The 22069-nt window shown below is 40.6% G+C and overlaps 1 protein-coding gene across 6 annotated transcripts in view; it reads right to left on the bottom strand.

Moving 5' to 3' along the window:
- Positions 1-19855: 19855 nt before the first annotated feature.
- LOC106572544 (C4b-binding protein alpha chain) overlaps positions 19856-22069 on the bottom strand; it is a 51882-nt gene continuing 49668 nt past the window's right edge. For 4 of the 6 annotated variants that reach the window (XR_014380695.1, XR_014380694.1, XM_082962169.1 and 1 more), the window contains one exon: positions 19856-21922. The gene's annotated coding sequence lies outside the window, so the exon portion shown is untranslated. Of the gene's footprint in view, positions 21926-22069 lie in introns of all 6 variants that reach the window. The other 2 variants (XM_082962170.1, XM_082962168.1) reach the window with 1 other exon arrangement.

The raw sequence follows: 22069 nt of genomic DNA on the forward strand, positions 1-22069 counted from the left end.
GATCATGCTGTTTAATTAGCATCTTGTCTTGGCAAAGGAGAAATGCTCACTAACAGGGATGTAAACAAATTTGTACACAACATTTGAGAGAAATACGTTTTTTTGTGCATATGGAACATTTCTGGGATCTTTTATTTAAGCTCATGAAAGATGGGACCAACACTTTACATGTTGCATTTCTATTTTTGTTCAGTATAATATTACTCTTTCGCATGAAACTCCCAGGCTGTTTTGATGGGGCTATTTATTTAACCAGGCAAGTCGGTTAAGAACAAATTCTTATTTACAATGACGGCCAAACCCGGACGACGCTGGGCCAATTGTGCGCTGCCCTATGGGACTCCCAATCACGGCCGGTTGTGATACAGCCTGGATTCGAACCAGGGTGTCTGTGGTGACGCCTCTAGCACTGAGATGTAGTGCCTTAGACCGCTGCACCACTCGGGAGCCCTATAATAGTCTCTATAGAGATTAGGATCACCATAGTGTGATCACATTTGTTTAGGTTATATAAGCTGGCTTATCCATAGGTTAATTTCCTTTTGATGGTGGTTTTTTTTCAGGGTGAACTGGTTAGATTGATTAGTTTTTGAACATGTATTGAAGCAAATATTCTCATGGAAATCCAAGTAAAATCCAAATTCTCCAGTCAAGGGGTGTATTCTATCTGTGTAGCTGAAGCGTTACAGATTGTTCGATAGAAATGTAAAAGTCATTTCCCATTGAGCCAACATATGCAGCGTTTACCATGAATGCAGTCTCTCCTGACACGGGAACATTGCCTTTAAATTTCAATCATGCTGTAATACTTCTGCCATACGGATTGAATAGAGCCCCAAGTCCATTTAGGCAGGCCAAAGCTGTCTGTGTTGTTTTGGATGCACATGGAAAGGCTCCTGTACCTTTAAATATTTTATAAAGATTACACAACAGGTCTAGGGAACACAGGCAACAAACAACCCAAAAAATAAATCTGCCTGTCACGAATCCCACCGAAGGTGGCTCCCCTCCTGCTCGGGCGGCGCTCAGCGGTCGTCGTCGCCGGCCTACTAGCCGCCGCTGATTCCTTTTCTGTTTGTAATGTCTTATTGGTTGCACCTGTTCCTTATTGAGTGTCTTGATTTGTGTTTATTTAAACCTGCTTAGCCCGCCCAGGTTTGTGCAGGATTATTTTCTGTCAGTGTGCTTTTTTTGGATGTGCTGGCTATTCGCCGTGATTTATCTTTCCGGACTGTGTGCCCGTTGTTACTGGGTTGGTCATTTTGTTCACGCGCCTGTTGTGTTGGCGTTGACCGTTTTTGTACCAGGAAAAATAAATTCATTATTTCCTTACCTTTGCTCTCTGCGCCTGACTCCTACCACCACTCCTAGCAATTCGTGACACTGCCTGCCAGGGTAGGGTTGAAGGTTTAGTCAAGGAGGAACCAGACACCTACACACACAGCCCTACTGATCAGAGTCCGACCTGTCATGGTGGCAAATGAAAATAAACACAGAATTCCCACTGACTCACTAGCTAATGCCTGGAAACATTGTCCAGTCTGTCTGTAGGTCAGGCTGATATGGGCTCTAGGGTCTTTGTTCTTCATATCATTGTGGAAATCAAAGTAAATATGCATTTGAAATAGTAAAAAAAGAACGGGGAGGGAATATTTTGGCAGTAGTGTTTGTGGGCATTGTTGAAGAGAGGGAAAATGAAAACAGATAAAGATGGGGGCAGAGGAAGGAGGGGGAACTGTGTAGCTGGATAAGGCAGCAGTTCATTTACCTGCGAAGGAGAGAATAATGAGAGAGAACAGAGAACAAGAGAAAGACACTGAATTACATAGAGGGTAGAAGGGGATTTTGGGAGAGGGGTTGGGCAGTTTTGTATTTCGCCTAGCTAATCATTTGGCAATACTGTAAGGGTTGTGAGTTGGCCACTACCTATCACCACACACGAACGGTGTGCCTACGTCATGGCTCTCTCCCTGACAGAATCTACCTGCCACTTCCTTGGTTTTCTCCATTATGGCGGTAGTAGAGAGCTGTGAGTGTGAATACCACACCACTGTGAGTCAAAATGAAGGGGACCGAAGTCAAAAGCCCAGCCAGCATCTGTCTCTGTGTTTTCAGGGCTGCAGGTGAGACTGTAGATTAAAAAGATGTTAAGCGGTGTGTGATGTTGAATGTTGCGCCACTCCAAGCTGTCTCGTTTGGATCAAGTGTCAGGTTTGCTAGGAGAAGGGAGTAGGTGTGGTTTCTATGGTTTTACATGTCTTTCTCTCTCTCACTCTGTCTCTCATGTGGTAATAATGGAAGTACTATCTTGCCTGATGCAGAGAACTAACTTAGTGAAAGATGTCCTCAGCAGGGGCTTTCCCTCCTTCCCGCTTCCTGTACTGTGCCATTATGCATTTCTTCTGGAGATTTTCAAGATGAACCCAAAAGCGCAGCTGACTCTGTACCACCCTGCTCTTGTCCAATGAAACCCCAGATAGAGCACTTGATACAACAGAGTATATCCTATATAGCGATTTTACAGTCGACTACCATTTCTCCAATGACAGACATCAATATAATGGAGGACTCTAGTTTGATAGATGTTACTCTCAATCCTTTTTCCTCTACTGCTCAGTGAGAGCATCCTGACAACCGTAATAAATGTTGTATTGCTCTATACAGAATGACGATGCATCACTGCATTACTTTACATTTGTACTTAACAGGGCAGCGATGCCTCTCAGATCATATTAAAGGCCACTATCTGAAGCTGTGATGGAAAATGGTAGGATGTTCTTCTGTCAGAGATTTACAAGATTAAAGTGCCCCAGGCATGCTCTCAATGCCTCTCCTATTCCCTATATAGTCCACTACTTTTGACCACAGCCCTATTGGCCCTGGCCATTTGGGACAAGACAGTCTGTGTCAGATCCTCCCGGTCCGGCCGGCCTGCCGGGGTGTTTGACTCAGCTAAGTGACTCCAGTGAAAAGGACCTGGCCTGGCAGTGTTCAGTTTCCACTGACTCTGACATGGCTGTCTGTTGTTGTCCTCCTCTCCTTTCGGGCATGTTGAAGCGTACAAGTGTGCCTCTCCTCCCTCCTAGCACAACTACCGTTTTAGATTTCAGAGGAGGGTAGGCTGATGGGAAAACAACCCAGGTTGTGGACGGAGACAGGGTTTCAGCAGGAGGCAGGTTGTGTCTTAATAAAAACCCAGGTTATGGACGGAGACAGGGTTTCAGCAGGAGGCAGGTTGTGTCTTAATAATAACCCAGGTTATGGACGGAGACAGGGTTTCAGCAGGAGGCAGGTTGTGTCTTAATAAAAACCCAGGTTATGGACGGAGACAGGGTTTCAGCAGGAGGCAGGTTGTGTCTTAATAAAAACCCAGGTTATGGACGGAGACAGGGTTTCAGCAGGAGGCAGGTTGTGTCTTAATAAAAACCCAGGTTATGGACGGAGACAGGGTTTCAGCAGGAGGCAGGTTGTGTCTTAATAAAAACCCAGGTTATGGACGGAGACAGGGTTTCAGCAGGAGGCAGGTTGTGTCTTAATAAAAACCCAGGTTATGGACGGAGACAGGGTTTCAGCAGGAGGCAGGTTGTATCTTAATAAAAAAAGGACTTGGGCCGGAGATACTTAGCACATTAAGATTTGACAGACATGGTTTGGTTGTACTTTACATTAGTCAAGTTTTTTTGTCATATGCACAGGATAAACATACACAGTACAATGAAATGTGTAATTGCAGGTTCACACTTGATAATGCAACATAAGAATAATAAAATAAATAATAAAATAAGCTCAATGGGATAAAAATTGAGTAATTTTCAGGAATATAAACACAGGGAAAGCACTCAAACAAATTGACAGTAGGATATTATATGTCCATATTTGCTGGGGAGGGGGAATGGGGAGCAAAGTGTTGAGTTGTTCAATAAGTGGACTTCATGTGACTTACAGCACAGGATAAAGTCGTACCCTACTATTACCATGTTATTACTCATTTATTATGTGCTGTAATGTAAAGTGCTAACAAATGTTTAGTGTGTATGAGAGGTATCAATCGTGTTAAATCAAACACGCCTGTAGGCTATATAAACAAAGAGAGCCTTACACTCTATATGTAAGCTCCCAGTCATTTATTGGGTGAACCTGGTTGGTGTTCAGGGTGAAGAAGGCACAGTGATGCCGAAATCACTGGGAGCTTACACACCGTTTACCCGCTGTTAGTCATCACCTCTACTAACTTTTTGGGGTGCGCGCCAGCTCATGCTTTTCACTAAATCAGACACACCTCCCAAGCTGTTTAGTAGCTTGACATCCTGCATACATTTGAATGGTATGTTGATGGCCTTGGTAAAATCAAATCCAAGTTTACATGGATGAACTCTGCAGGTTTCTCTGCTAGTTAACTGATTGACAAATTTTAAAATACCACTTCAACTCCAAAAAACATTTTGTGTGACAATTTTACTATGTGCAGCACATGACTACATTATACTATTAAGCTTTAACATGTATCCTAACACTTGCAATGATGAATGATTTTGTGAGCAAGATGAATACTAACCATTTCACATTTTGTTTTCTAATGTCCAGCAGGCTCGGCCCATTGCTAGTTTCATCAGTTAAGGTTGGTGTGACCTAACAATGCTCCTCTTAGAAGCTGGTTTCAGGTGGTGGCTTAGAGTGTAGTCATTATCTAGCACCATTTGAAATCAGTGTTCTTGGGGTGGGAAGTAGCTACGTCTTTCTGTGTGCCTCGGCCCATCAACACCCAACCAAACACCCCTGAATGACTGGACTTGAAAGATAAGCAGCGGAGTCAGAAAAAGATACTTCGTATTGAGAGGGGAAAATATTAAGGGCCATTGACTGTTTCCGTTAGTGGTGTAATGGTAAACAGTCAATGGCACTAGTCATCTGGGATGTCTCAGCAGAGGAGACAGACATACAGACACCTCCAGCTATTTGTCCTATCACCAAGGGTGACCGATTTCTTTTGGTGTTCAGAGTCTTGTTGTGTTTCTAGCACCATTTGAAATCGGTTACAATAAAGGACAAAGTCAACTGGACAGACGCAGGGGAAATGTCTGCATTGAGTGAATAACCTGTCTTCTGCGGGGCTCTTGCTGCATCCAGATGACGGGTTAAGTTTGTTTACAATGACCATGGAGTAACAGTCAAGCCTTCCAACTTGTCCTGTCTCGTTACTGTTCTCTCCACTGCCTATTAACCTCGGCACCCATGTTTTGGATCCCGTTGTCAAGAACTCCCTTAAAATGTTACTGTAAAACCTGTTTTACTAGTACTTGTGTTATTTTGTATATTCTGTAGTAATATAATCATTATAGTTTACTGCAATTGCTTTTAGTTTTGTTTCTGTTATTGTTTATTTGTTGTTTTGTATGATGACTTGGTGGGGTGGGTTGGAGGGATGGGTGGGCTGGGTGGGATGGGTGGGTTGGAGGGATGGGTGGGCTGGGTGGGGGGATGGGTGGGTGGGTTGGAGGGATGGGTGGGCTGGGTGGGGGGATGGGTGGGTGGGTTGGAGGGATGGGTGGGCTGGGTGGGATGGGTGGGTTGGAGGGATGGGTGGGCTGGAGGGATGGGTGGGCTGGGTGGGATGGGTGGGTTGGAGGGATGGGTGGGCTGGGTGGGGGGATGGGTGGGTTGGAGGGATGGGTGGGCTGGGTGGGATGGGTGGGCTGGAGGGATGGGTGGGTTGGAGGGATGGGTGGGCTGGGTGGGGGGATAAAGGACGGGGGGTGTTTGTCAATGTCTCTGTGTTCTAAAAACAGAATCTACAAATAAAGTATTGTGTAAAATAATGCACACTGAATCACATTACTTGAATGATTATGCAGTACATTACACACATATAGTAATGACGTGTTGAAACACTGTTGGTGTGTGTGGTCTACTCTAAATAAAATGTGATCATTATGGTATCAAAGGTATGTAATGAACATAAATACATCATTATAATACCATAGATCGGGTACACAAAATATATGTGACGATATTGATCAGACTGTCTTGGCAGTGTTCACGATTGATTTGTCATTTGCAGTTTAGTCCACCATGTGGCATGGCTGAGTCTTTCTCAGTGCCATTCTTATACTTCGGTTACCCAGAAGTAAAATTCTTGCGAAAGTTAGTCACTTCCTGTTTTCTGTCCACGACATTACCAGAGATACTGGATCTAATGACGTGATGCCTATGTATCTGCCCTAAGAATGGGATTCGTTGACCACGTGGGTAAATTGAGTATTTTATTTAATCTGTAGGCTACATATGAGTGTGTGAGTGAGTGGACCAGGATAACATTCCCTAATAACATCATCTCTCGTTTGGATGATTGTGATGATTTCCTCTCTCTCTCGCTCTCTCACACACGCACACACACACACACACACACACACACACACACAGCAAAACTGTGGTCAACGTGAACTGGGATGTGGACATGAAGCTAGGGTCAATGGTGGAAGAAGTACCAAATTGTCATACTTGACTAAAAGTAAAGAAACCTTTAATAGAAAACGACTCAAGTAAAAGTGAGTCACCCAGTAAAATACTACTAAAATCATGATGTCGGCGATCTTAAGGCCGGAAAGTCAGAGTTCTAGAAAGTTGTCCCTAATTTGTGTAACAATCTGCAGAGTTCACTGCAGTTACATGTGCTGGTGCCACTCAGGCAGTTGAAATTATTGATTGAGGACCTATGTAGTTGAATGTGATTGCTGTTATTAAATATGTTTATTTTGCTATTGTGTGCTGAATTATATTGTTTTATACACATATACAGTACCAGTCAAAAGTTTGGACACATCTACTCATTCAAGGGTTTTTATTTATTTTTACTATTTTATACATTATAGAATAATAGTGAGGACATCAAAACTTTGAAATAACACATATGGAATCATGTAGTAAGAAAAAAAGTGTTCAACAAATCAAACTATATTTTAGATTTTAGATTCTTCAAAGCAACCACCCTTTGCCTTGATGACAGCTTTGCACATTCTTGGCATTCTCTCAACCAGCTTCACCAGGAATGCTTTTCCAACAATCTTGAAGGAGTTCCCACATGTGCTGAGCACTTGTTGGCTGCCTTTCCTTTACTCTGCAGTCCAACTCATTACATTTACATTTAAGTCATTTAGCAGACGCTCTTATCCAGAGCGACTTACAAATTGGTGCATTCACCTTATGATATCCAGTGGAACAACCACTTTACAATAGTGCATTTAAATCTTTTAGGGGGGGGGGGGGGGGTTAGAAGGATTACTTTATCCTATCCTAGGTATTCCTTAAAGAGGTGGGGTTTCAGGTGTCTCCGGAAGGTGGCGATTGACTCCGCTGTCTTGGCGTCGTGAGGGAGCTTGTTCCACCATAGGGGTGCCAGAGCAGCGAACAGTTTTGACTGGGCTGAGCGGGAACTGTGCTTCCTCAGAGGTAGGGGGGCCAGCAGGCCAGAGGTCATCCCAAACCATGTCAATTTGGTTGAGGTCAGGTGATTGTGGAGGCCAGGTCATCTGATGCAGCACTCCATCACTCTCCTTTGTCAAATAGCCCTTACATAGCCTGGAGGTGTGTTTTGGGTCATTGTGCTATTGAAAAACAAATGATAGTCCCACTAAGCGCAAACCAGATGGGATTGCATATCGCTGCAGAATGCTTTGGTAGTTAAAGGGCCCAACTACAAATGCTGTTTATTTTTCACTTTCCATATGTGATATATTCTTTGTTGTATAGTCAAAGTTGTATAGTCAAAGTTCCTTTTTCGGGGCGAAGGCGGAGAATTGGAACTAGTGTGTGTGTGTGTGTGTGCGCGTTAGACAGCGGACTGACTGATCTACAAATCACTTTGTATCCTTACTCATTATTATTTGTTTATCAGTCAGTTTGCTCAGTCGGTGACCAATTGCTGCACAAAATGTATGTTCTTCAAAATTAAAAATGTTTAAAAAAAGCACCCCCACACTATCACAGCTCCTCCTCCATGCTTCACGGTGGGACCCACACATGCGGAGAGATCATCCGTTCACCTACTCTGCGTCTCACAGAGATATGGCGGTTGGAACCAAAAATCTAAAATTTGGATTCATCAGACCAAAGGACAGATTTCCACCCATCTAATGTCCATTGCTCGTGTTTCTTGGCCCAAGCAAGTCTCTTCTTATTATTGGTGTCCTTTAGTAGTGTTTTTTTGGTTGCAGCAATTCCACTATGAAGGCCTGATTCACGCAGTCTCCTCTGAACAGTTGATGTTGAGATGTGTCTGTTACTTGAACTCTGTGCAGCATTTATTTGGACTGCAAGTTCTGAGGCTGGTAACTCTAATGAACTTATCCTCTACAGCAGAGGTAACTCTGGGTCTTCCTTTCGTGTGGCAGTCCTCATGAGTGCCAGTTTATTATAGTGCTTGATGGTTTTTGCAACTGCACTTGAAGAAACGTTTAAAACTCTTGAAATTTTCTGCATTGACTGACCTTCCTGTCTTAAAGCAGGGGTAGGAAATTCCAGTCCTTGAGGGCCTGATTGGTGTCACAGCTAACACACCTGACTCCAATAATCACCTAATTATGATCTTCAGTTTAGAATGCAATTTCATTAATCAGCTGTGTTTGTTAGGGATGGAGAAAAAGTGTGACACCAATCAAGCCCTTGAGGACTGGAGTTGCCCACCCCTGTCTTAAAGTAATGATGGACTGTTGTTTCTCTTTGCTTATTTGAGCTGTTCTTGCCATAATATGGACTTGGTCTTTTACTAAATAGAGCTATCTTCTGTATACAAATCCTACCTTGTCACAACACAACTGATTAGCTCAAACGCATAAAGAAGGAAAGAAATTCCACAAATTAACAAGACACACCTTAATTGAAATGCATCCCAGGTGACTATCTCATGAAGCTGGTTGAGAGAATGCCAAGAGCGTGCAAAGCTGTCATCAAGGCAAAGGGTGGCTACTTTGAAGAATCTCAAATGTGAAATATATATTGATTTGTTTAACACATTTTGTGTTACTACATGATTCCATATGTGTTATTTCATAGTTCTGATGTATTCACTATTATTCTACAATGTAGTAAATAGTAAAATAAATAAAAACCCCAGAATGAGTAGGGGTGTCCAAACTTTTGACTGGTACTGTATGTGTATGTTTTATTATTTTGTTTTTATTGGCATTTATACAGGGCTCTCTTGTAAAAAATATTTTTAATCTCAATGTGACTCCCGGTTTAATTAAAGGTAAAATAAACAAACAGACTATGATGATGAGTCCTAAAATTGTCTCCTGTGATAAAACATATTGTGGAATGGTAGACTGCGTCCAAGGGTTTCAAAACAGAGGTTGCCACATGCACGTAAACAATATCACCTAAATCCAATACAGGGAGAAGTGTTTTTGGAATAATCTTTCTCCTATTTTCAATACAGGAATGATTTATTTCGATATAAAAAAACAATCTTGGAACTTCTTAGATTTTCTATATGCGTTACGAAGGACAACTTGTCATCAATCCAGACACCCAGGTACATATATTAAGAAACAAGCTCAATTTGGGCTCCATTTGTAGCGCAAATATGCAGGTCCTCGGGGTCAACATTTCATGACCTAGAGAATAGCATGAGCCTGGTTTTACTTGTATTCAACACTAATTTAAGATCTGTATGTGATTTCTGAATTGAATCAAAATCATGCTGAAGTTCACGAATGACCTGCTGCACAGAGGTGGCACAGGAATACTAAACTGTATCATCTGCATAGAGATGAATGTTACAAGTATTAACATGTCATAAATATACAAGTTGAACAATAATGTACCTAAAATCGAACCCTGAGGAACACCTTTTTGAATCTCAAGAAATTCAGATTTAACCCCATCTGTCAAGATGGCCTGAGTTCTGTTGCTAAGATAATTCTGAAACCATAAACATGCTGTATATCCCAGGCCTATTCTTGATAACTTCTTCAGCAAAACAGAATGATCAACAGTGTCCAACGCCTTTGACAGGTCAATAAACAAGGCAGCACAGCTCTTTTTAGCATCCAAGATCATTAACAACTAGCATTGTTGCTGTGGTAGTACTATGCCCAGGCCTAAACCCTGAATGGTTTATATTAAAAATACAATTATCAGATAAAAAGGAACAAAGTTGTACAGTACATTAACCAAGGATTCAACAATCTTAGCTAAACAAGATAGTCTTGAAATGGGGCGATAGTTGTCAAGATTATTTGTATTCCGACCCTTATGGAGTGGCAGCACATATGCGTATTTCCATGCTTTTGGAATACTTCCTGATAACAATGTTAAATAAAAATGTGGCCTACTGAGCCAGCAATAAAGTGAGCTTCACACTTAAGCAGACCAGGCTCCAAATGATCAGCTCTTGTCAACTTATTTTTGTTGTCTAATGTTAGCAAAGCATCCAGAACTTCTTCATCGTTGAATTTCCAAAAAGAAAACTCCTGACCAGCATTTTCAGTATCATTTAATAGATTTTCACCATCAACATCCAAACTACTCTTTTCAAGAGCTGGCTTTGAAATGGTGATTAAATGCATTAATGATATCAATTTTGTCAGTAATAGGGACAGAATCTAAATTCATTTATTGGGGGAGAAAAGAGGAGACACAACCCTTCAGTGACATAACAGCTTTCCAGAATTTAGCTGGGTTCTCTGTACATTCAGATAGTGTATTAACATAATAATCAGATTTTGCTAGTTTTAAACACAGATTTCTCAATCGTCTGAAGACTGCTAGTCTGGGCCCGAGTATGTGAATCTAGCTTTGGCCCAGGCAGCATCTCTGTTGTGTATGACTTCAGAGAGCTGAAGTCTGGACTGAACCAAGGGCAAGACCTATTTTTAATTGTTTGTTTTTTAAAGGGAGCATGTTTATCTACAATACAATTGAAAACATTTGAGAAGTGGTTCAGAGCCAACTCTGGGTCAAGTATAGATGCAAAACAATCAGTCACAAAAAAGGGCTATTCATTGAAATGTTTAAAATTCCTCTTGTTGATAAAAAGAGGTTTGGATCTAGGCATCCGTATATCCCTGACACATACAATGGGACTGTGGCCACTAATATCCAAAGCAAATACCCCACTCCCAGCATATTTCTCTGGAGTATTTGTAAATATGAGGTCAATCAAAGTCAATTTCTTAGGGTCCTTTAAGTTTAGATGATTAGGCTTTGTAATCAGCTGGGTCAAATTTAGATTAGTACAAAAATCCTTTAAACAGTCAGCATCCTGCGTTCCCCATGCAGCCTTTGATATTATTGACCATAACCAGTTGTTGAAAAAACGTGTATGTTATGGCTTTTCAACCTCTGCCATATCGTAGATTCCAGAACTATCTATCTAATAGAACTCAAAGGGTTTTCTTTAATTGAAGCTTCTCTAATGTCAAACATGTAAAGTGTGGTGTACCGCAGGGCAGCTCTCTAGGCCCTCTAGTGTTTTCTATTTTTATCAATGACCTGTCACTGGCATTTAAAAAAGCATGTGTGTCCATGTATGCTGATGATTCAACAATATACGCATCAGCAACCACAGCTAATGAAGTCAATGAAACCCTTAACAAAGAGTTGCAGTCTGTTTTGGAATGGGTGGCCAGAAATAAACTGGTCCTGAACATCTCTAAACTAAGAACATTGTATTTGGTACAAATCATTCCTTAAGTTCTAGACCTCAGCGGAATGTGTTACACCGGCTGTTGAACAAGTTGAGGAGATTAAATTACTTGCTCTTACCTTAGATTGTAAACTGTCATGGTCAAAACATATAGATTCAATGGTTGTATAGATGGGGAGAGGTCTGTCCATAATAAAGAGATGCTCTGCTTTTTTGACACCACAATCCAAAAAGCAAGTCCTGCAGCCTCTAGTTTTGTCTTGTCTTGATTATTGTCCAGTCGTGTGGTCGAGTGCTACTTAAGCTGCAGCTGGCCCAGAACAGAGTGGCACATCTTGCTCTTCATTGTAATCAGAGGGCTGATAATAATACTATGCATGCCAGTCTCTCTTGGTTAATAGTTGAGGAGAGACTGACTGCGTCACTTCTTTTTATAAGAAACAAGGTGTTGAAAATCCCAAATTGTTTGCATAGTCAACTTACACACAGCTCTGACACACACACTTACCCCACCAGACAAGCCACCAGGTGTCTTTTCGCAGTCCCCAAATCCAGAACAAATTCAAGAAAGCGTACGGTATTATATAGAGCCATTATTGCATGGAACTCCGTTCCATCTCACATTCCTCAAATGAACAGCAAACCTGGTTCAAGAAACAGATAAAGCAACACCTCACGGCACAACGCCTCTCCCCTATTTGACCTAGATAGTTTATGTGTATGCATTGATATGTAGGCCACATGTGCCTTTTTAAAAATGTATTTTTAATCTATGTAGTTCTGTCTTTGAGCTGTTCTTGTCTGTTAATGTTCTGTATTATGTCATGTTTCATGTTTTGTGTGGACCCCAGGAAGAGTAGCTGCTGCTTTTTCAGCTAATGGGATCCTAATAAAATACAAAAATACCAAATCTATAATTATTCTGTTTCATTATTCCTGGTATATACTACAGGTTATAATTGCAAAAAGAGCCCATAGAATGGGATGTTGCAATATTGAATTAGTCATATTTGATGTTTGGTGAATCTATGAATTATGTATGACCACAGGAGTCTTTTTTATAGAATATTTAGAAATGTATTTCATCACTCAAAATCTTGGCAAAGCATATTCTGTATTCTGTAAAATAATTGTACATTATTTCGATGATTCGGGTCATGAACATATGGACTTGAAATGAACAAGGGAGAGGGTAAACCTAGGCTAAGACTGGCATAAGCTTACAATAACTCTGTTGCAGTGGTCTTAGGTTGTCTCTGTATAGGCTATTCCCTCCCATCGCAACACTGCTTCCCAGTTGAAGAGCTTGCGATCTCCATGCAGCACCACAGCATCATGTGATTTTGGAAAACCACCCCTCAGCATCAGAAGATGCCCTTCTGGAGGCATGCAGCCATAGAGGCATTATACCCCAATGTAGGCCTATTTGCCTACTAGCCAAATAAAGTGCAGAGCATGCATGATGCCTGCAACTCATCATTCCAACATTTTTGAACATTTAATGAATCCTTCATTAAGTTCAGTCAGACAGTATGTCATCCATTCTGTCATTTGTCTGAGTTGCAATAGGAACTAAATCAAAGAGAAAAGAACAGTCTTATCCATTTGTTTATTGAAATCCACATGTATTCAAAATGATCTAAATTCTCCAAAGTTCTTTAGCCTATCACTTTAATAATTCAATGTTTTAATTTAGGCCTAATCCCCCACAAAAATAGACCTTCAACTTGTAGGCAGTGCAATTTAGGCTATCATTTTGGGTACTGGTGTCTTGCGGAATAATTTTAGAACTGTTTTTATTATATGCCTCCCCTTAAAAAGAGACCCTAGCTCACAGGCCTCTAAATATAGCCTCTAAATATTTTTTTTACAAAATAGTAGAAGCACATGCCGTGGCTGGTAGAGAAAACAGATCTGGCAATAAGAATAGGTTATAGATAGGCTTGACCATTTGGGACCCCTTGGCTATTTCGCTCAGGACAGGTTATAGCCAAGACGTAATCAATATTTTGTTTTGTCTCATTTATTTATATGGATATAGCATGATGGGGATGTGCAATGCAAATGCCTATAACAAGCCTACATACAGAGTGGAATTTGCAAATACAACAGTCAAAATGCCTAGTATAAAGGCTTACAGTCCGTGCTCCGAAATACTGGAAAAAGTGTGATTAATTAGTTTACATGATCACCACAGTAGCCCCACGTGGCTATAAAAATGTATTATGCAATTTTAAATAACACACAACAGCATTGCATATTTAGATAGCGTTATAGGCCTAGCCTAAACATATTTACTTTCTATTTTGCAGCTCAGGCGTTTATTCTAGACAAGGCTCTTCTGTGTCTTTATAGTATAATTCACAAACGTCATTTGCTGAAGGGCCAAGCCTATACTACGCCATCTACTAGTATAACGTTGTTATCGAATGCCGTTCTAAAACAAACTCTAGGCTTTTATTTTGGAAATGAAACCGTAAGCTGAAAAGCAACTCTAACGTCTGGCGTAGAGTTGCTTGATTGACTAGCTAATTTCGACTAGCTACGTTCGGTTCATGTTCTTTGCAGATACCACATTCCTGACAAAAGTTTGTATGTATTAAAAAGATCTGTAACCTGTGGAAGGCCAAAAGGTCTTACCTCAAACACGTCTCAACACTTGTATTTATCATGTTTCACGTGATTGACACTTCAAACCAAAGTTTATTTGCCAAGTGCGCCGAATACAACAGGTGTAGATGCTTACTTACAGGCTCTAACCAATAGTGCAAAAAAGGTATTAGGTGAACAATAGGTAAGTAAAGAAATAAAACAACAGTAAAAAGACAGGCTATATACAGTAGCGAGGCTATAAACGTAGTGAGGCTACATACAGACACAGGTTAGTCAGGAAGATTGAGGTAGTATGAACATGTAGATATGGTTAAAGTGACTATGCATATATGATGAACAGAGAGTAGCAGTAGCGTAAAAGAGGGGTTGGCAGGTGGTGGGTGGCGGGACACAATGCAGATAGCCCAGTTAGCCAATGTGAGGGAGCACTGGTTGGTCGGCCCAATTGAGGTAGTATGTACAGTCGTGGGAAAAAGTTTTGAGAATGAAACAAATATTAATGTTCAGCAAGTCTTCTGCCTCAGTTTGTATGATGGCAATTTGCATATACTCCAGAATGTTATGAAGAGTGATCAGATGAATCTTTGTCATGATCTTTGCCATGCAAATGGGCTGAATCCCCCAAAAACATTTCCATTGCATTTCAGCCCTGCCACAGAAGGACCAGCTGACATCATGTCAGTGATTCTCTCGTTAACACAGGTATGAGTGTTGACGAGGACAAGGCTGGAGTTCACTCTGTCATGCTGATTGAGGTCGAATAACAGACTGGAAGCTTCAAAAGGAGGGTGGTGGTTGGAATCATTGTTCTTCCTCTGTCAACCATGGTTACCTGCAAGGAAACACGTTCCGTCATCATTGCTTTGCACAAAAAGGGCTTCACAGGCAAGGATATTGCTGCCAGTAAGATTGCACCTAAATAAACCATTTATCGGATCATCAAGAACTTCAAGGAGAGCAGTTCAATTGTTGTGAAGAAGGCTTCAGGGCGCCCAAGAAAGTCCAGCAAGCGCCAGGACCGTCTCCTAAAGTTGATTCAGCTGTGGGATCGGGGCACCACCGGTACAGAGCTTGCTCAGGAATGGCAGCAGGCAGGTGTGAGTGCATCTGCATGCACAGTGAGGTGAAGACTTTTGGAGGATGGCCTTGTGTCAAGGGCAGCAAAGAAGCCACTTCTCTCCAGGAAAAACATCAGGGACAGACTGATATTCTGCAACAGGTACAGGGATTGGACTGCTGAGGACTGGGGTAAAGTCATTTTCTCTGATGAATCCCCTTTCCAATTGTTTGGGGCATCCAGAAAAAAGCTTGTCTGGAGAAGACAAGGTGAGCGCTACCATCAGTCCTGTGTCATGCCAACAGTAAAGCATCCTGAGACCATTCATGTGTGGGGTTGCTTTTCAGCCAAGGGAGTGGGCTCATTCACAATTTAGCCTAAGAACACAGCCATGAATAAAGAATGGTACCAACACATCCTCCGAGAGCAACTTCTCCCAACCATCCAGGTTCGAGCGAAGAGAGGGACGGAACCTACACTGTTACATTGATGCTGTTGACCCGGATCATTGGTTGCTGCGGAAAAGGAGGAGGTCAAAAGGGGGTGAGTGTAACCAATGTGAAATGGCTAGTTAGTTAGCGGTGGTGCGCGCTAATAGCGTTTCAATCAGTGACGTCACTCGCTCTGAGACTTGAAGTAGGGTTTATAGATCAGATCGAGGAACCAAACAAGATTCATTGCCTATACAACACTGTCCCCACGGCTACGGAAAGGATGATACGGAGCATTACAATGTTCATGTGCCCCGGGAGTACGTCCAATGTCGGACCGCACTACAAGGAGCCGCCTCTTTTGTGATGAAAAATGACATTTTGTAGGCTGTAGGCTCTGTTTGCGTATAGATTTGTGGTTAAGGCCAACTGAAAATATGTGCATCCAATTTAAAACGATGTTTACCTAATGCAAAAATGATTATATAAAATTACTCAATCAGTTCACCCAACTCAGACGCTCTAATCCAGTGAGTGCATACTTTTTCATACCAGTCCCCTGTGGGAATCAAACCCACAACCCTTGCACCATGCTCTACCAACTGAGCCACATAGGACCAGGGTGCAGTTTCCCAAAAACATTTTAAGGCTAAGTTAATTGTTAGAACCATAGGAATCTAACCTGAACTGAGCCTTAAGATGCTTTTGGGAAACCTGGCCCAGGTCATTGTTTAACAGCACTGTGACTGTTATGACAACTTAGGCCAAGATTCAATCCATCTGTTGAAGAACTGCATTGAAGTGAGGTTGATATTGAAAGGTAATTTACGATTGAGCTGACATCTGCAGCGTTTACTTTGAATGTGATCTCTGCGGCCTTGGTTACATTGCCTTTTAAATGGCGCATCGTCGAAAAAGGGCTATCTAATTGAATCTCGGCCTTAGGGCTCTATTCAATCCGTATTGCAGAAGGTCTGCATTACAGCGTGATTAAAATTCCTGCATTAATGGAGACTGCATTCACGGTAAACACTGCATGTCGGCTCAATCTGAATTTACCTTTAAATCTGGCAATTAACTTTTTTTCACCTGAAAGATGATGCCCAGAGTTTATCCATGAGGTTGCACGATTGAAGTCAATAAATTATTGTTTCAGTCAAAGTATGATATATTTGGGCTTTTAGTGGGGACTTTTTTTTCTGTGTCAATGCCGTGTGTTTCCCCTATGGTATAACGTGCTAATACTTTTCAGACTGTTTCTTTCCAGGTTGGGTTTTATTGTAATGTTACCACCCACCAGCATAACATTGTTTATTAATTAGAAACAGCTGCAAAGTTCTCCCTCTTTGAAACTGAGTTTAGCAAAACAGTCTTGCGTCCACTTGAGCCATAAAGAAAATGTAAATGGAGGTGCAAATTACTTTTTTTCGAAATTTAACATAGTCCATTGAATAATTTGTCAATAATTATAAAATACAATTATTTAAACATATTTTGTTGCTAGTCTGTATTAAAAATATCTGACCATTTTATATATATTTTTATTTAACCTTTATTTAACTTGGGAAGTCAGTTTCGTATTTACAATGACGGCCTACCCCGGCCAAACCCTAACCCGGACGGCGCTGGGCAAATTGTGCGCAGCCCTATGGGACTCCCAATCACGGCCGGTTGTGAACCAGGGTCTGTAGTGACGCCTCTAGCACTGAGATGCAGTGCCTTAGAACGCTGCGTCACTCGGTATAATTGCGTACCATGATTGCATTTTGCAACCACCGTTGCCCCAAAATGAATGGTTTTGACCACTAAAGTCTTGCTTCACTACACGCGTCGCTGCATTGATTGGTGCAGCTAGAAACCACAAGTGTCTATCCTGTAATGAAAATTCAAGCAACTTGTCTATTTTGTTGTGCTGTTACATTTGTATTGTTGTTTTGTGTCCGATGCCCTCAGGGTGATACATTATTTGCGACAGGCTACGATGACTTTGCTCATGATGCACATCATTTCACTTCCCCTGTGAGAACCATGTGCACTGACTTGGCTTTGTACCGCAATGGAAGCCTTGTGTCCACTACAATGTAGAAAAATGCATGTCTGCTATGGAAGATGCCAAAACTTGAGCTAACAATAGATGTCAAAGATATTGGTTTCTATCTGTGAAGTTTTCCCTAAATGCTTATGACAAATCCAGCTCCATAACCAGAATAACCTAGCCGGCTGGCTAATCTTTTGAATACGGTGTGGTAAAAAAACAATTAAGTGATAATATATCCTCCAAACACCAGCTTCGAGGGCATTATTTTTATACAATGGGTTACCAACATATTCAAATAGTGACTGACACTTTCATAAAAAAAAAAAAAAAAGTTAATTTCAATTAATTTATTCAAACTATTTCATCCTTCCACAAGTTATAGTCCCGATACAAAACTAGGGTTACTACCCAAGCCGGCTGGTCGTTCGTTCTATTGGCTCGGTTGTCAGAGACGCGACCCAGTCGTTCAGTCTAAATGTTCCATGCCATACTGGCTGGCAACGTTCTTATCCTTTGCTTGCTAGCTAGCCAACTATGGCTAACTTAATCACATCAAAAAGTGCAGTCAGAATAACAGCAAAGTAGCTGCATTTTAATTTTTTTGAACTGTTTTCTAGTGACATTTATTTGGATATATCCATAACAATGAGCCGCGATTTCCCTTGTCAGGACACTGTTCAGAGGAGCTAGCCAACAACACTGCTAACACAATCACTTCAAACTGAAGCTGTAAAAACGGCAAACTACCTGCCCTTCATTTCTTTTTACCTTTCTTCAATTGACATTTCTTTGTATATATCCATAAAAATGATGCCAGCTGATTCATGATTTCGACTGAGAAACGCTGCCTGCCTGTCTGTCTCGTCCCGACACGTTCATTACTATGGGACAGCTGGAGATCGAATTTGAATATTGAAACAATGTTGAAAATGTCAGGGAGACACACAGCAAGGTTTATAGAAATCTCTGCTGTTGAAAACTAAATGTCAGTCTAAAATAAATAATGTCTAGATGCTTTTTATAGTGGAGATCTGGCTGGGCTGATGAGAGTGGATTGCGCAGTCAGATGGAACAGAGTAAATAGACATTTTAACTAATAGATTTAGCTGGTGGTAACTTGTGGAATAGACACCGGCTGGGATGCTGTTTTAACCAATCAGGATTAGACCCACCCATTGTTTAACAGATAACATAAGCTAGCTTGATACGGTTAGCAAGATAGCTAACACTGACAGCTGTCAGTTCCTTATTTGTTGATTTTTCTCCACTCAACTTGGAAATCACCATTTTCTTTCCCACCCCCCCACCCCCCCAATTCATGAATATGTATAAGTAGCATTCAGGATTAGACCCACCCATTGTATAACAGATAACTGCTAGCAAGATATTCTTCGGAGGGTGGAACCTAAACAAGCATTTCCACTCTAGGGCAGGAATTACGTCAAAATGGGTGTGGCATTTGCTTCTGGTGGGCAACTTTAAATTTCTATCACTCATCACTGATAGATTGAATATTTTTGTCTTTAAGATCCCCATTACTCTTCCTTGGGTCCAAACAGGGTTAAAACCGTTAAATCACATCAAAAAACAATAGAACATACAAGACATCACTATATTAAATGTACAGTATAAAATCCACAATGTGTGTAGAGTGAGTGTGCGTATGTGTTTGTCTCTCCAACAGTCCACGTTGTGCCATGGTGTTTTATCAGTTTTTTTAAATCTGATTTTACTGCCCACTTGAGTTACTTGTTGTGGAAGACAGAGCCATGACTACATGGAACTATGTAGTAAGTGCTGTGTTTCCCAGAATCTGGGGGTCTGTGGAGACCTCTGGAGGCATGTCTAACATATACATTTCTTTATTTTCATGATGTATGACTGTTTCCTTCAGCAAAATAAAATATTCCCAACCATAGTTTTGGCAAGATAACATTTACACATCTCAGATTGGTCTGTGTTAGGTCAAGAACCAACAACTGCCATGACCCACAACACAGCATAATGTAACAGCAAAAATAGATACTAGGTTCAGTATCAAGAATAAAGCATGGCCAAACACAGGATGCCGGTTCATGTTAAAATGATTGCTGTTTAATTGATTAACTTAATGTACAAACAAGTGCTAAAAATGTTTCATAACTGGCTAACCAAAACATACCAGTTTAGTGGTCCCACACTGAATTTAACAGGTTACAGACACCAAAGACAAGTACAGCGTATAGGAAGCGTGATTAAAATAAAATATATTGTTCCAGCTTTAGCAGAGACTGCATTCACAGTAAACACTGCATGTCAACCAATCAGAAATTACCTTTACATTGTGCAAGCTGTAATGCTTCAGCAATACAGATTGAATAGAGCTAACTACAGTATACTTCAAAACACATTAATACATTTTGTTCAATGTGCTACTCTGTTGGAAATAGTGGTTTTAAAGATCAAATGAAGGCGACATTCTGGAACATTTATTTTCATTCCATTTTGAAAACATGGCAAGTGGGGTTGTCTTGTTTGGATTTTTTGAACACCGCTCTGCTTAGTAGGGTACATTGATCAGAATAAAGCAAATTCACTGTAGGCTATAGAATAGACATCAAACTCCCAAAATATTCTTCATTACACTTTTATTTGCAACATTCTAAACTGTGTAGCCTAATAGATAAGAACCTGGTTTCATATAAAGCTAGTTTTAGCCACACAAGTGCCATTAGATCACAACATTAAATCTGTTATTTTCATTAACAAAGAAAAACAAGACAGCCTGTAAAAGAGTCAAGCAATGTAATAAAAAGGACAGTGGAAAATGTCTGTCAAGATAATGCAAAATAAATAAAAGGGTACAACTGCAAAATATTTGGTATTTTCCCTTGATAAGGCATAGTGGAGAATCCAGAGCACTTTGAACATGCACTAAGCTGAACCTGATATTACAGAGAGCTGCAGGTTTCCTGCCTATAGAACACCATGACCCAGATAGTCTTGCACTGTGGTTAACGTCACTTTGTACATTTACTAAAGGCAGTGATTTAACTGTTGGGTATGGTGGATGTTATATTACAAGTGGTTGAATAGCAGATCTCCAATACATTTGCTCAATCTGCTTAAATCAGTTTCCATAGTTATTCTTACACATGCAATGTGAGCCAATTACACACAAATCCAGAACAGTTTAGAGGGAAAATGTGTCACAGAAACATGACTCATCTCTGAAAATAGACATCGTAACATTGCAAGCATGTATTTTCCCCATTTAACTTCATTAAAACAAGATGCATTTACATTTTTTTTTTTAAATAAATCTCTCATTGGCTTATCTACAATATAACTCCAAGACAATACAAATAGGCTACAAGTGCAAATAAAGATTCCAAAGCTGGATCATGAGTCCTTGATCCCTCAAAGAACTAGCACACTTTACAAAATAAGTATACTGCATCAATTCCATGGTCTTATAAAACCAACCTTTTTAAATTAACCTGACATTTACACAATTAAAGACCAAGGCCAATGATTAGAGCTAAACTTAGTGAGTGCCCATTGATTCTCTTTGAACCCAATTTTGTTCATGAACTCTAGGTTACATTCAACACATCTGCAACCTAGTCTATGAAACCAGTGTTGACCTTTGGTGGTATGATTTTATCAAGACATTGGTGTCAAACTGCATGATATATTGTGATTTTAAAAAACATATATATGGCAAAGGATATGATTTCCTTAAATATTTTTATTTCAGAGGGGGTAAACTGGCTTTGTGATGCATGGTCACCCTAAAGAGCAGCTTCCATACATATGTGGGACTTTTAACATCAGAATGTAGGCAATGAGATGAAGCAGGCTTAGATTAAGAAAAAGTGATATGTGAAGTACATTAAATAAACATTAATAGTCATTAACTAATCAAGTTAGGCCACTCCTTATGCACAAGCTTCCAAATGGGAGTGAACCAATACATTCTTCAGGAGGTTCCTAATCATCACGTAATAGAGATTCCTTTGAAATGATATGAACCATTCCCGGTAATTGGGAGGGGCTTCTGCGTTCATAAGCGGGAGGGTAGTAGATGATTCGTCACAGCAGCCAGTTCTCTGTGACTCCTTTCTCAATGAAGCAGGAGACGACTAAGGCAAATTAGACTACTTGGCACAAAAAAAAAAACCATCAAAATAAAATTGTTAGACATCTCCCGAAAAAACATTTATATACTGATAATAACCATCTGCCCAGCTAAACAAAAACCAACATGGACCTGTGAAACACAAACTGGATAAATCTGTTGGACT

This window comes from Salmo salar, chromosome 15 (assembly GCF_965601325.2).
Source record: "Salmo salar chromosome 15, fSalSal1, whole genome shotgun sequence".
In the NCBI taxonomy this organism is placed as follows: domain Eukaryota; kingdom Metazoa; phylum Chordata; class Actinopteri; order Salmoniformes; family Salmonidae; genus Salmo; species Salmo salar.